The following is a 13356-nucleotide window of genomic DNA, read 5'->3' as shown; positions in this document are numbered from 1 at the left end:
ACTGGACTGTTCTTATCTCAACTCGTGGGAGTTACATTCTTTCCATTCTTCTTCCCGTCCCTCTGGGAGTGGAGGCGGGAGCGGGGGGAAAGGGGGGAAGTGAGAGAGAGACTACGTGGCTGACTGGGTTTTAAACCACGACATATATACACTGCTAAGATTTACAGAAGACAAAATGTGCATGGTTTAAAAAATACAAATAAAATTTGGGTATTCTACCTGAGTCTAGATAGTCATAGAAAATCAACAATATTTATACGGTTTAGAGAAAAGCCAGGTCACATTCAGTATTAGAGATTAATTTAGAGATTCTATAGAGGTCTCCTGGGAGTACAAAATCTGTGTCAGTCTTTTTCTTGGTTGATCCTTTGTGGAGAATGTAGTCGGTATAGCTAGAGTTTTGTACATGTAGCAGTATCTTGGTTTTGTACAGAAACAGTGGAAATTTCTTTAGCACATTAAAAAAAAAAAAAAATCTTTAAAGAAAAAGTCCTACTATGAAAACAAACTGTCCACAAGTGCTGTCTCGCTAAAGCTAATAAGTTCCAACAACTGTTAGTTTTTTCTGGTTCCTTAGTGGAAGATTTACATTCCCAGTTATGCTGTAATCCATCTCAAAAATGGCATGATACCAACAGTCTTGCAGCAAGGGTCAGTGTGTGGGTAGGAGGGTAAGAGAAGGGCACCAAAAACCAGACAAATTTTGGTTCCTCCAGTTCAAAGAGCTATCCCATCAGAGAACAAGAAGCTTATTTTGATTTTATATTTTGTTAAGAAAAACTGACGTGAGTTTGTTTGTGTCTATTTGGGTTCTGCCAGATGAAGAGGTTTGCTCATCAGAGGCAGCTGTTTTAGCAAATTACCTCACTGTGATATAATGACTGAGTTATAACAGGGTATTGAAGAAAATCATTTCCCAGTGAGATCATGATACCTTGAAACAATTTCAACAAAATTTTTCATTTACTTTGGAAAGGATTAGTTGGAAAAACTGGTGATACAATGATGTATTTCTTTTGTTTGTATTTCTTTCATATATGTATTAAGCATTTGCTTTTGCTTTGAACTAATGTAGTTATTATTTTCTCTGGGGTGATATATTCCTCTGTTTAAAAATATAACTGCAATTACACTGGGAAGAAAGTTACCCTATATATAATATGCTTTTCTGAAATATCTATTCTAAAAACTCACAATGAGTTCATTCTTTTCTTTTTATACAGCTACTCTGCATGACATGATTAAAATGATTACAAGAGAAAATGTAAAGCAACACAGATAAGAAAAGCTACATACAACCTGTCTCCAGGAGGGTTTTTTGAAGGGAAAAACCTTTTATTTTTTGAAGTTTGAGTGAAGCTGGTTTGGCTAATTTGAAGAGCTGAAGCAAAACCCCTACATTTTCTCCATTTTAATTCTATTGCTGTAACTTTTTCTACAATCACAATTAGCATGCTGGAGAGTAAAGTACCACAGAAACTTGACATTGGCAGGAACTTGGTCCCCTGGTCACAATGGTGCCTCTGGAGGTGTAGTAAAAACTGGCTGTGACAAGCTCTGGCAGAAACTGTGCTTCCTGTGGCTGCTGCTACTGCAGCTGCCCAGCACTTGCATTTGTAAAAGAAGCATCAGGTTTTTCTGCATTTTTTCCACCCAGCTCCATTTTAGGATATTTATTACAGGCTGTATTCATAAAATGAGAACTGAACTGCACATACAAAAAACCTTGGTCGCAATAAGCATAAGGTGCGTGTAGTGGCGAACCTTGCCCACGCAAGCCCTAGAAGGAATACTCTTTCCAGAGCCTGCTCCCACACCCAAAGAGTTTAAAAAGCAAAATCTTTGTGGCTTCCCCTCTGATCAAGCTTTTTCACTTAGTCATCTTTCCTTTGACTGTTAGGGCAGAAGATGAACTTTTAGTCCTGCTTACGAGTCATTTGTGACACAGTCACAGATTGTCCAGACACTAATCCTTTATGAGCTCCTAGCCTCTCTAAGAGGAATTTCCCTGTGGCAGGCACTTACAAGGCACTTGATAAAAAAATCTTGCAATTGCCTTAGGGAAATCTGTTCCCCATATACGGATTCTACAGGTTAAAGTGATCAGTATATGTGAATTGCCTGCACATCAGCACTAGAAACTTGATTGCAATAAAGCTTGACATGGTTTATGACATCTGGCCACAGAAATGGCATTCCTTACACACCGAGGCATCATTTTAGGCCCTTCTGGAGGAGATATAATACTTCAACTCAGTTAGCCAGTTCTGTGTTTGCACAGTTCACTGGTCTTGGACAGCCTCTGTGGGCTAGCAGCCACAGCAGCAAATTTAGTCTAGACAGAACTCTTATTTACTTTTATGACTGCAAGCATGTGCTTTGAATGAACAACTTCACTGAGCTGCTTACAGGGAAGCCCATATTGTCTTTCAAAAACAGTGACCAATGCAGAACCTACCAGGAGTTTAAAACACTCCTTTCCCCATACATGGCTGTATTCCATTTAATCTTACTAGTTGCTTATTTTTGTTACATTATTATGAAGTTCTTTACAGTTTCCTTCACCAGTGAACTACTTCAGCACTTGTGTGGCCTGCTGTGTGTACTTCCACCATAGTATTTACTATCTCTACCATCTTATTAATAAATAATCTAAATGCCAGCATTTTCCCAGTTGGGAATGAGTAATTTATTCTTCTTCTTAACTTCCTGTTTCAGAACTCACAACACTTACACAACAGGACGTCAGTTACTATATGCTGAATACACGTTATAAGGTACACTCAATTAACACTATGTTGCAATATACAATATTTGTGGCTCATGTTTGCATTTGGATATCCAGCTGTAAAGTCTATATTTTGCTTACATAATTCACATATTCTGAAACCTCAGGAGCTTTGTAAATATTTTGTGTATTTGGCAATAGGAAATACCATAATCATATCTATAACAATGGAGTTCTACTTCAGGAATATGTTATTCAATTCCCAAATAATAATAAAATCCTCATGATTATACTATCTCTAGTCCACCTGGGAAGGCAGCTCAGTTTAATGACTTGTTTTCCCTAAGCATACTTCAGGGATTTATTAACCCACAGTGTTTCCCTCTTTATATCATCAGACATTATCTGGGGAGGGATCTTTAGAAGTAGTGTCACTTGGGAAATCTGCTGGAGACTCATACTCCTCATAAACCTTGCTTTTTGCTGGCGTCCAGGAGAGAAGGCAGGTGTGCGAGCATGCAGGATCAACAGGTTACAGGCAGAAAAGTGGGCTGCTGACAAGGAAGGCACCAGGAACAGGGGAAACCATACTGGGAAGAACTCAGGAGAAACTTCTGGGAGCCACTACAGGAGTGTAGGACTGGTGAGGGCTGCCTGAGCTGTCATATCCCACCTCTTGCCAAGGCAGACAGTCATGTAACCAGCCAGTCATCAAAGGGGTCCACAGAGTCCCTGCCTCAAGTCCCCTGCATGTTCCTCCAGCAATAAAACTTTTTCCAATACCCCACAGCAAAATTAAAACCTTTAGTACAAAACCAAAGCCACAGAAGCTATAGCGTCACAGGAAATGAAGCAAAAAAGAACAAGGACACTTCTAATGTACTAAATCCACAAGGTAGCAGGAAATGTGAAAATTACCAGATGACTTTAGAAGACAGATTATGCCACAGAGGAAGAGAAAATAACTGCAATAGACCTGCCAGTATGACCTTAGGAATTTTTTTTTTTTCCTGAAGACATATTTAGCAAACTATAAGCATGTGTGCAAGTGATACTAAGAAATAACTGGTAGGCAAAGTAAGAAATTCCTCTTGACAGTCTGCATTCAAATTTGGTAGCTTTCTTTCTCATAGTACCTAGGATCAACAAAATTTTCATGAAAAAGTGAAAAGGATTCCTTGTTCTTCTTTAAAATGCTCATGCATGCATTCTACTTGGAAAGTCCAGTTCAGTCCCAGGATAAGGCCTGCCTAAGGTTGAATGAGTTTCTAGGTAATCCAGATATCCCTGCTGACTGTGAAATGAGATATGATTTTTCAGGGTTTTATGGTCCTTGGTCACTGCTCACAAGGGTGGCAAAACATACTTTTCTCTTTAAAACATCCACGTATTTTTTCTGCCCCATGACATGGGGAGTGCTGATTTCTCAGAGGGAAGTTTAGTAGAATTTATTTAAAACACAGGTAAAATGATGCATTTTTTTTTTTCTTTTCGTTCCAAAAAGTGAATAAAGCATATTTCACAGAAATAAAAGAAGCTCCATCTAAGACAAACAAAGCTTTTCAGACTAACCTATTACAATTGATTTTCAATTGCTTATTAACGTTTATTAGTAAGAAGGGATAATTGGGTTTAGAAATGGGGAATGCTCTTATCACAAAGTTTATTTGTTACAGGATAGGGAATAAAGGAGCACTTAACTGAAAACACAGTGTTTTGTGAAAAGACATCCACTGCCTTCCAAGGGATTTTAGACACAGTATCAACACTGAATAACAGGCAAACTGGAAACAGCTGGATGAGATGAAGGACTTTCAAATACACAAGCTTTTTGTCTTATTAACCAAAGCACATGTAACTTATCTTAGAATCCAGATAACTATTCTTTTCACAGCAATTAGCCTTGCTTCATTAATATGCTGCTTAACACTTGCTTGGGACTTTCTTTTAATTTTTTTTTCCCCTCATGAGTCAAATATATTTGAATTTTTTAAAAAAGATAATTAGAATAGATTGCAAGCATTAAATCTGGGAACATCTACAGTCAGGCACCCCAGAAGGCAAGAGACTGACATCTGACCTTGAAGCATTAGGAAAGCTATAGACATTTGGACCAGGACACAAAAGCCGCAATTCCCTTTCTTGTATATTACAAAGAAAAGATGGATTTGGCACTAGCCAAGCAAGGAAACCTTAGCCAGGATGCTCATTAAACTTAAACCTTTCTGCAGCTCTAATTTTGCAGAAAAATGCAATGAGATAGTAGCATAAATGAGAATCAAGCAGGATGCTGCAGCATCATAAGGTATAATTTGGAGGATTACTTATAATCATAGACTCATAAGGTCATAGAATGGTTTGGGTTGGAAGGGACCTTAAAGGTTATCCAGTTCCAGCCCCCCTGCCATGGGCAGGAACACCTTCCACTAGACCAGGTTGCTTAAAGCACCATCCAGCATGGCCTTGAACACTGCCAGGGAGGGGCAGCCACAACTTCTTTGGGCAACTTGTGCCAGCGTAAGATCACCCTCACAGTAAGGAATCTTTTCCTAATATCTAAGCTAAATCTACCCAGTTCTGCTTTAAAGCCATTCTCCCTTGTCTTGTCACTACATGCCTTTATAAAAAGTCCCTCTCCAGATTTCTTGTGGACACGTTTTAGGTCTGGAAGACTGCTATACAGTCTTTCTTGAATTTTCTCTTCTCCAGGCTGAACAAGACCAGCTCTCTCAATCTGTCTTCACAAGAGAGGAGCTCTCTGACCATATTCATGGCCTCCTCTGGAGTTGCTCCAATGAGTTCAGGTTACTCTTGTGCTGGGGGCCCCAGAGCTGAATGCAGGACTGCAGGTGGGGTCTCATGAACTCAGAGTAGAGGGGCAGATTCACCTCCTTTGACCTGCTGGCCATGGTTCTTTTGATGCAGCCCAGCATATTATGTTATCAGAGATAATATGGTTCCATTCCTATCAGAAATTAATTAAACAGGTATTCTCATGCATCCTGCTATCAGCTAAGAATGTGAAAAAGTGAAATTCAGCAGTTATCATTCTGTCTTGACATTGATCCTGCTTGGAATCTGCTAATGGGTCTTGGTATGACAGAAGACATGAAGGTGATGGCATTTCATATCAGCCAATTGAAAAGTTCATAGTGAATGTCAAGCTGTAGTGCATAAACACGGATGAATCTTTGTTTAAGCACCTAAAAGCAGAGGCCCTGTTCAGACCTCATCTACTATGGTAACTAACTTTTAACAAGTCCAGTGACATAACTTTAATCAAAGCTTTTCAGTTCAAAGCAGAGAAAATGGGAGAAATTGAGGTACTACTGCCAGCTGAATGCCTTTTGGCCATAAGGAACAGAGTCACGAAAGTCAGCAACAATAGCGAGTTGCAATGTGTCCCTTCACACTACGAAAAGATATATGTGTCCAAAGCCTTTTTGAAATAGGAGACTTTTCTCCTTACCTAAATTTTGAGTAATCTTTGATTTGAGTCTGCACACATGACCCAAACACGCGGAGGTCTAGAGGGATCACTCTGCCACCAGGGAGAAGTACTCAGCTCAGTTTTGCTTTTAGCAAGGTGCAATTTCAGAGGAAAGAAGAAGTAAGAAGAAAACAAAACTATCAGAATGTCAGATCAAGAGATCTTTCACCTTAAACCCTCCTGTGTTTCATTTTATCAGACAGAAGTTGGATCCATTCCCTCTCTTTTCTATTCAGTGATAAGCAGTCTTTATTGATAAAGTCCAGAAGTCAGTAACCCTATTACAATTATTCTTGAAAATTCAGAGAAAATCACTGCTTAACACCAAGTTTGCTTCAGAAGCAAGGCCAAAAATAAAAAAAAAAGGGCACAAAACTGTGTGCTCTATCTCTGCTGGATTCAGCTGAGGCATTTTCTGCTGCAATGGCTTGTGCTGGTATGTGAGGTTTGAACTGGGGCAGCTAAGGAAAAGATGCATATTCACATCTGCCATGCCCACTTCAGGGCAGCAATCTTCAGCACTGGCACAAAGAGACAGCTGAGAGTGCTAACCTTGTAAATATTCCCATTATGGCTTGCCAGAGACAGTGATTCAGAGTCCTTGACATGAACATGTTATCTGTAAGATGATGGAAGATTTGCAATGAATTTTATTCATGTCTCAGAACAACATCTTGTCCTTCTCCAGTCTGTGTGCCTCCTTACTCCCACAGGCACATCGTTCCGTCATCTCTTTCCTTCACATTGCCACTGCAATTAATTCACCTGGAACAAAACCCTGCTCATTTTTGTTGCCAATCCAGCTGATCAGCACAATGCAGTCTCAGGGTTATTTTGCTTTTACTGAAGCGTAGTTAACTGGATAAACCCTCTGCAGGCAGCATTACAATTGACAGCCATTTCTCAGAAGCAGTCCCCCTCCTTTGGCGTGCTGAACCATTACACAAGCTAAAATCGTGTGCTAGAGCCAGGCGAAAAATGGAGCCCCAGGCTTCTTGAAGCACAAGCCAATAGCGTTAAGCAGCTAAGCACTCTGCCTGCCTTCCTTATGCTGTAGCTACAGCGACACTGTGACCATACCATGGGGCTCACTGTAAATGAACTGGTACTTCTTAACTGAAATGCCTTGGTACAGTACAATAATGACTCCATAACAATAGCTTTGTACAGTAAATTACTCTTCTAATCAGATATTTTATTGGTAGCAGTATATTTAAAGCTTAACGTTTCATTTGCCTCCTTTGCCTTGTAGGAATCCTGCTGCTGCAACAATGGATAGCTATAAAGCTAATGGTCCTGCTTAAGCTCCACCTTCTGAGAGAGAGAGAGAGAGAGAGAGAGAAATCACAGTTGTTTCCAGCCATTTGTGTTAAAATACAAAGAAAACAAGAATCATTCAAAAATGATGTACCAGGCAGTCTGTATTAATATTTATGCTGTCATTAATATTGATAAGAATGCACCTTATGCTTTGTTGTCTACCCCCAGCATCCTTAAATTCCCTGATATTCAAGCTAGTAGCCATTAGCTCGCATCTTCCTCTATACACAAAGCTTTAAAAACCTTGGCCGTGCTCCAGCTCACTTACGCTTAAATGGACACTCAAACTTCAACAGACACACAGCTAAATATATGCCAATAATTCAAAATAGTATGACTGTACTGGGGCTGCTAGTAAATCCATCAAGCAGTAAATATCATCTGAAGCCAATGCAAGCTTTTATCTTTCCAATTTTGTGTATGTCTTTGTGAAGCCCAGGCATTCAGTGAATCACGTAATTTATTCTGCAGTGCAGAGCCTGGGCTGTCTCAGACATCATATTGACTTTTTTCCATCTGTCAGGGGCAGTCACTGCTCCACTTTTGTGCAAATGCATCACATTGCATTTATTTATTTATTTAATCCCTCTCTCTAGTGCAATTGGGCAAGGATGCATTTTTGCAGATCAGAAAATAGTAAGAGAAGCATCTGAATATCATTGCAACAGCATGTTAAACATTTGTCCTAACCAGTTTGTTAAATCAGCAAATGCACTTTGAGCAAGCACTTGTAATGGCTTAGAAAGGACTCCCTACTGCAATGTTTTATTAAGCCTCTAGTATGCCTTGTTATTTTCTTTTGCTGTTTAGGTCAGCAGAGATGCCAGTATAATGTAAATAATACCATACAGCTGGGCTTATTGACTTGTGGTCTGCGTTTGTGTGGATATTCAGACATAGTAGATGATACAGAGATAAAAATAGATGGCATTGACTGAGCTAGCATTCTCTTCCAGAGCTAAAACGAACAGAATTGCCCTTAGAGGAAGAAGAGATGTCATGTACATCCTGTGAGAGCAGCTGGGCCGGCCACAGCCTTCCTCCCACAGTTGGGCACACGGCATCTCTACCAACTTCATCCTTGCGGATTGCCCGTATGCTGTCAGAGGTGGCAGGAGAAAAGGACCAAGTCAGTGATTTTGCCAGCAATCATGGATTCTCCTGCCGGGGAGACACAAAGCCAAAAGGCCTTGGCCCAGAGGTAAAAGGTCAAATTGAAAAACTGTGGAAAGTTTGTGACTGCATGGCATATTTTAGTAGCTGGAAATGACTCAGAGTCGAAACCTAATTGCCTCAATTCCTTGACATAAAAAGAGCTTTTATTTTGAGGGGAAAGAGGTGAGACATCACTAGCTGTCTACGTCAAAATATAGGTCCCTTTTTTTTGGAAAAAAGCTCATATACAATATATACATATTCTCTAATTGCCTGTTCTCAACAACATTAAGTCCATATCATGTCCCTATGCAAACTCTGGTTCAGAAATTCTCCTAGGCTGTACATGCACGGAACACGCAACTATGGGGGTTCACCCAATTTGGAGGCCAGATTCTTGCATTTCTACTGCCTTCGGGGTGTGTGACTGATTTTAAATTCAAACTTATGGGGTTTAGGACAGTCACAGCCATGGCATTGTCACAGTTCCTTTTTGACTTTACCCAGTGGTAATAAATGTGCAAGACCAAACCTGGATGTGCTAGTTATCCCATGAGCCTTTGCAACAAGAGTTTGCAGAAGCAGATCAAGCATTCTGGTTATTGCAATCCTAAGTGGCAAGCCTTTCCTGCGCTCCATGGGGTGGGGTGTGGGAACACAGATGGCCAATGACTACTGTGGTATTCATCCCTCATAGTGCAATAGCAAAAACTGCAGCCACCCTGTCTAGAAAGTTGCTTTCTTTTTCACTTTTTCTTTAGCCCAGAAAAGTTATCATGCTCCAACCTGTGCCACTCCTGAACTCCGTCACTCAGCAAGTGATTAGAGATTTTATCCTACACCTATGTAAAGGCATGAGAGATGTGTACCACTGCATCAGGTATTTTCTTGACAACACCCATTTTTTAGTGATGCAGGAGTCTGCGATTCATATTCCAATATGCCATGCACTCAAAGTAAATGTCTGTAATCAGATATGCAGTGGCTGTTACTGGATTATAAGCCAAGACATGGTGGACCACTAAGGCTGATTTATCAGCACTTACATATAGTCAGTGCCTGGCTCTTTAGCCATTTCAATGTGGTTTTATCAACCCAGCATTCTTTTCTAAGCCACAGGCAGAGACACTTTTGGCTACAGGGAAATCAAAGCTCTAAAGTCTCATGAAAATATATAGGTAGAGCACCAAGAAATGACAGATGACTTAAAACCAGAAGATAAATTTGTTCCTTCAAGAAGACTGAAAAATAAGGCCAGTCTCATCATGCTAAATGACAAACTGGAAGTCAGCAGGCAGATTACTTGCTAGCATAGAAAAATTAAAACAATAGGATAGCATTCAACTTGATCCTCCAAAAGTCATGAAATATTTGCAAAGGTTGTGACCCAATAAGGTGTCCAATAGGAAAGTGATTTAATAATGTAAATTTTAATAAGTGTGGTCAATAGGCATTTCCCCAAAACAAAGGGCTTTTCTTGTACTTGAACACTTGAGAAAAAAATGAAAAACACCCATCCAGACTGCCTAGTGGGACAGTTGATGCAATCCACCCAGCACTATTTGGTTTCCACTGCCAGATAAACCAGTTGGCTTATGTCACTCCAGACTCAGCCAAAAAGCAAGGCTCTCTGGACAGCCAGGAAGTTTAGATGCAATGAAGGCTCAGGCCCAAGACAGTAACATAGCACAGATGTAGTTGTTTTAATCGAATCTTGTCATATAATTCAACTCACAAAGTGTACCTCCAGCACATTTTAAACCTTGCTGGCAAGCCAATTATGAGCTGTAGGGACTCTGTATTTGCATATGAGAAGGCATAATAAGGAAGGATAAATTAATTATAATAGTACTGTTATTCTGTAGGCATGATACCCATGAAACAACTTTGCTTGAACTTCAGTTTACATGGATTTGTAAATCTTATTTTTTTCTTGTTTCTGTAGCAAAGCAAATAAATTATACAATGGAATTAAGCCTGCCTCTTAGAAGAATCAAAACTATGCAATCTGCAATCCTGGTCCTTGCAGGTGTTGAATAATGCCAACTATACTGAAATCTACAATGGTTGAGTACTCTGGATCAGAGCCTTGATGTACAGGCCTAAACATCAGGGAGACACAAATTATACTTTAAAACATCAGTACGGAGGCCTCTAAGGCTCGTCACTATCTGTACTCCTCCACCTCACCCTCCTTCTTTCCCACACATGTGAAGCAGTAGCACCCAAACATGCATTCAGTGCACTTTTATTAACCTCCAGTTAGAAAGTACTGCCTGGAACACATTACCTACAGTGTCCTGAAAAGCAGCATGCTGCTTTTCTAAAGAAACAAATTAAAAGGCAACTCACTGAGTAATTCTCCAACACCTGAGAGCAATTAATGTAAGCAGAAACAGGAAACATCATCAATTATTTAAAACAAAATGAATAAGTAACATTGTCCTTTTCCAGCACTCATCAGTTTTACAGCTTCACCTGAATAAACTCAGGGGAAACAAAACCACAAGACATAGATATACACAGGCTATAAAGCACAGCAAACATAGAAAGGGAGGTCTCTGTCTCCACAGCTGTCTTCAGTGTTTCTAGTTCTGTAAGTGTAACTGAGCCTGTCAATTCCTTAGTTTTGATACATGCACCCTTTCCTCCTGTAATTTGAAATCCTATATTCTTTTCTGTACATTTCAGACTTTTCTTGTCAAATGAAGCTGGCCAGACTCTTCAGGCTGTGAAAGGGTGATCAAAGAGCAGTAGACATTTTCTGTGAGTTGTCACACCCTGATTATAATGAACAAAAAAAAAGGTATCTGTAAGTCATACTGATTTGGACAATACAGAGAAGGCTTTAATAAAGCTTCAGAGCAGGTGGTTTCTGGAGCTCTGTGTTTTTTTTAAATGCAGAACTGAGAGTCTTGAGGAAAACGTTATAGTCTAAATCACCACAGACTTAAGTTGGACAGACGGGATTTCAGGGGAACATGGAGTTTATTAGCAATGCAATTGCTGAACATAGCATATGGCAGAAGAAGGATATTTGGCACACTAATGGCTAAAGACTTTCAGAGCAAAGCCTATTAGACACAGTACAATAAGTCCTTTGTGACTGTTCAAGCTAAACAAGGCTTGAAGTGCTCGTGTCTGTTGTTCCCCCAACTCCTATTGGCAATTTCAAGGAAACTCACAAGTGCTTCATGCAGAATAACATAAGCTTGCACAAGGTCACCTGATTAAAATCCTCCTACAGATACCCAGAATCCTGACTAATTGTCTCAAATTAAGTGCACTATGTCATTACCATGGAGGCAAAGTACATCACTAGTCCTCAGCACCAGATTCATGTTATTATAACTGTTGCAGTGCTATTAAAGTCATTTCAGGTTTTCCATCATTAATGTTTTTTAACTTGTTTTGGAAGAACAGACCTCTAAAAGTGGCAGAGAGCCAAATAATGGCATGGAAGCTATTTAAAGAAGAAGTGGTGTGTTAACAGCTGAGTTTTAAAGGAGAAATACATAAACTATGCCAACTAATGTCAAGGACCTTACTTATATATTTATTTGCTATAGCTCTGTAGCTCCTAATGACTTCATTAATGAGAAGTTTTAAGTATGAAATATCTTCAGTGTCACCTAATTGCCAGTTGGAGGAGGAAGAAATCTGAGCTATTTCTCTCTGAAGAAACTTGGTATTGCTTGCAGGTGTCACATTCAGCACCAGCAAAATAAAACACTTTTTCATGCAATTCAGGGGAGGTCCTTGCCAGGCTCCTGCAACCAGCGCAGAGCAATGGCCACACAGAGGCAGCCCAGGCATGATGGGAGCTGGGGAGGAGCAGCTTCAGAAAGGATGGAAAGCAGAAGTGGAGAACAACTCTCCAGGAGATACAGAGTCATGTTGGTTTTGCCTTTCCTCTATGAACAATCCTCCTCTGGCAGCTGGGAACTTGTGGTATCTCATACCCCACAGCTGGATCTATGGTGCTGTACACGCTGGGGATGTATTTCGGCCATTGATCCCTGCACAGTGCCATGCCAAGAGATGTACTCTTCCCACTAGGACTAAGCTCCTACGCTGGCTGCTCTGTGTGGGAAAATGAGCTTCAGGAACTGTGAGCTGCAATTGGTTCAGTGGTTTAGGCACAGCTGAAATTACACAGAGGTAAAGGGAGCTTTATAAAGGAGATATTTAGAAGTTTAAAGATGGAGTTGTGTCCAAAAAAAATTAGGCTCTTTACAAAAGTGACAGTCAGGCATGTTTAACAAAATTCTTAGGTTTTCTAAACTTCTTTTGTTTTCTAAACATCTTTTCATAATTAACTTTAAAAGAGATGACCCAATTCATACAGCTTTTGGCAAAGACAGATATCAAAGTGAACTCTGTTTTTCTTTGTTTTGCGTTTCCGAGCATAGCCTTCTAATCACTGAAGCTCCTTCTCTAGTGTACAGCCCACTGCTGGGACTGGCTGCTACAATATATTGCTGGAGCAAAAACCTCAGCAAGATCCAGAAGCAGATCAGACATTTATATAGATATTAAAATGTACTGGGTTGAGAGACAAAGTACTAAAACTGAGATGATTAAGAGGAATATAAACCCTCAGAATTCAGAACTTAATTCAGTCTACCCAGGGGTGGAAGCATCCATACAGAGCTAGGAGAAG

The sequence above is a fragment of the Psittacula echo genome (genome assembly GCF_963264785.1).
Source record: "Psittacula echo genome assembly, chromosome: Z".
NCBI lineage: Eukaryota > Metazoa > Chordata > Aves > Psittaciformes > Psittacidae > Psittacula > Psittacula echo.
This window is presented reverse-complemented; position numbering follows the sequence as displayed.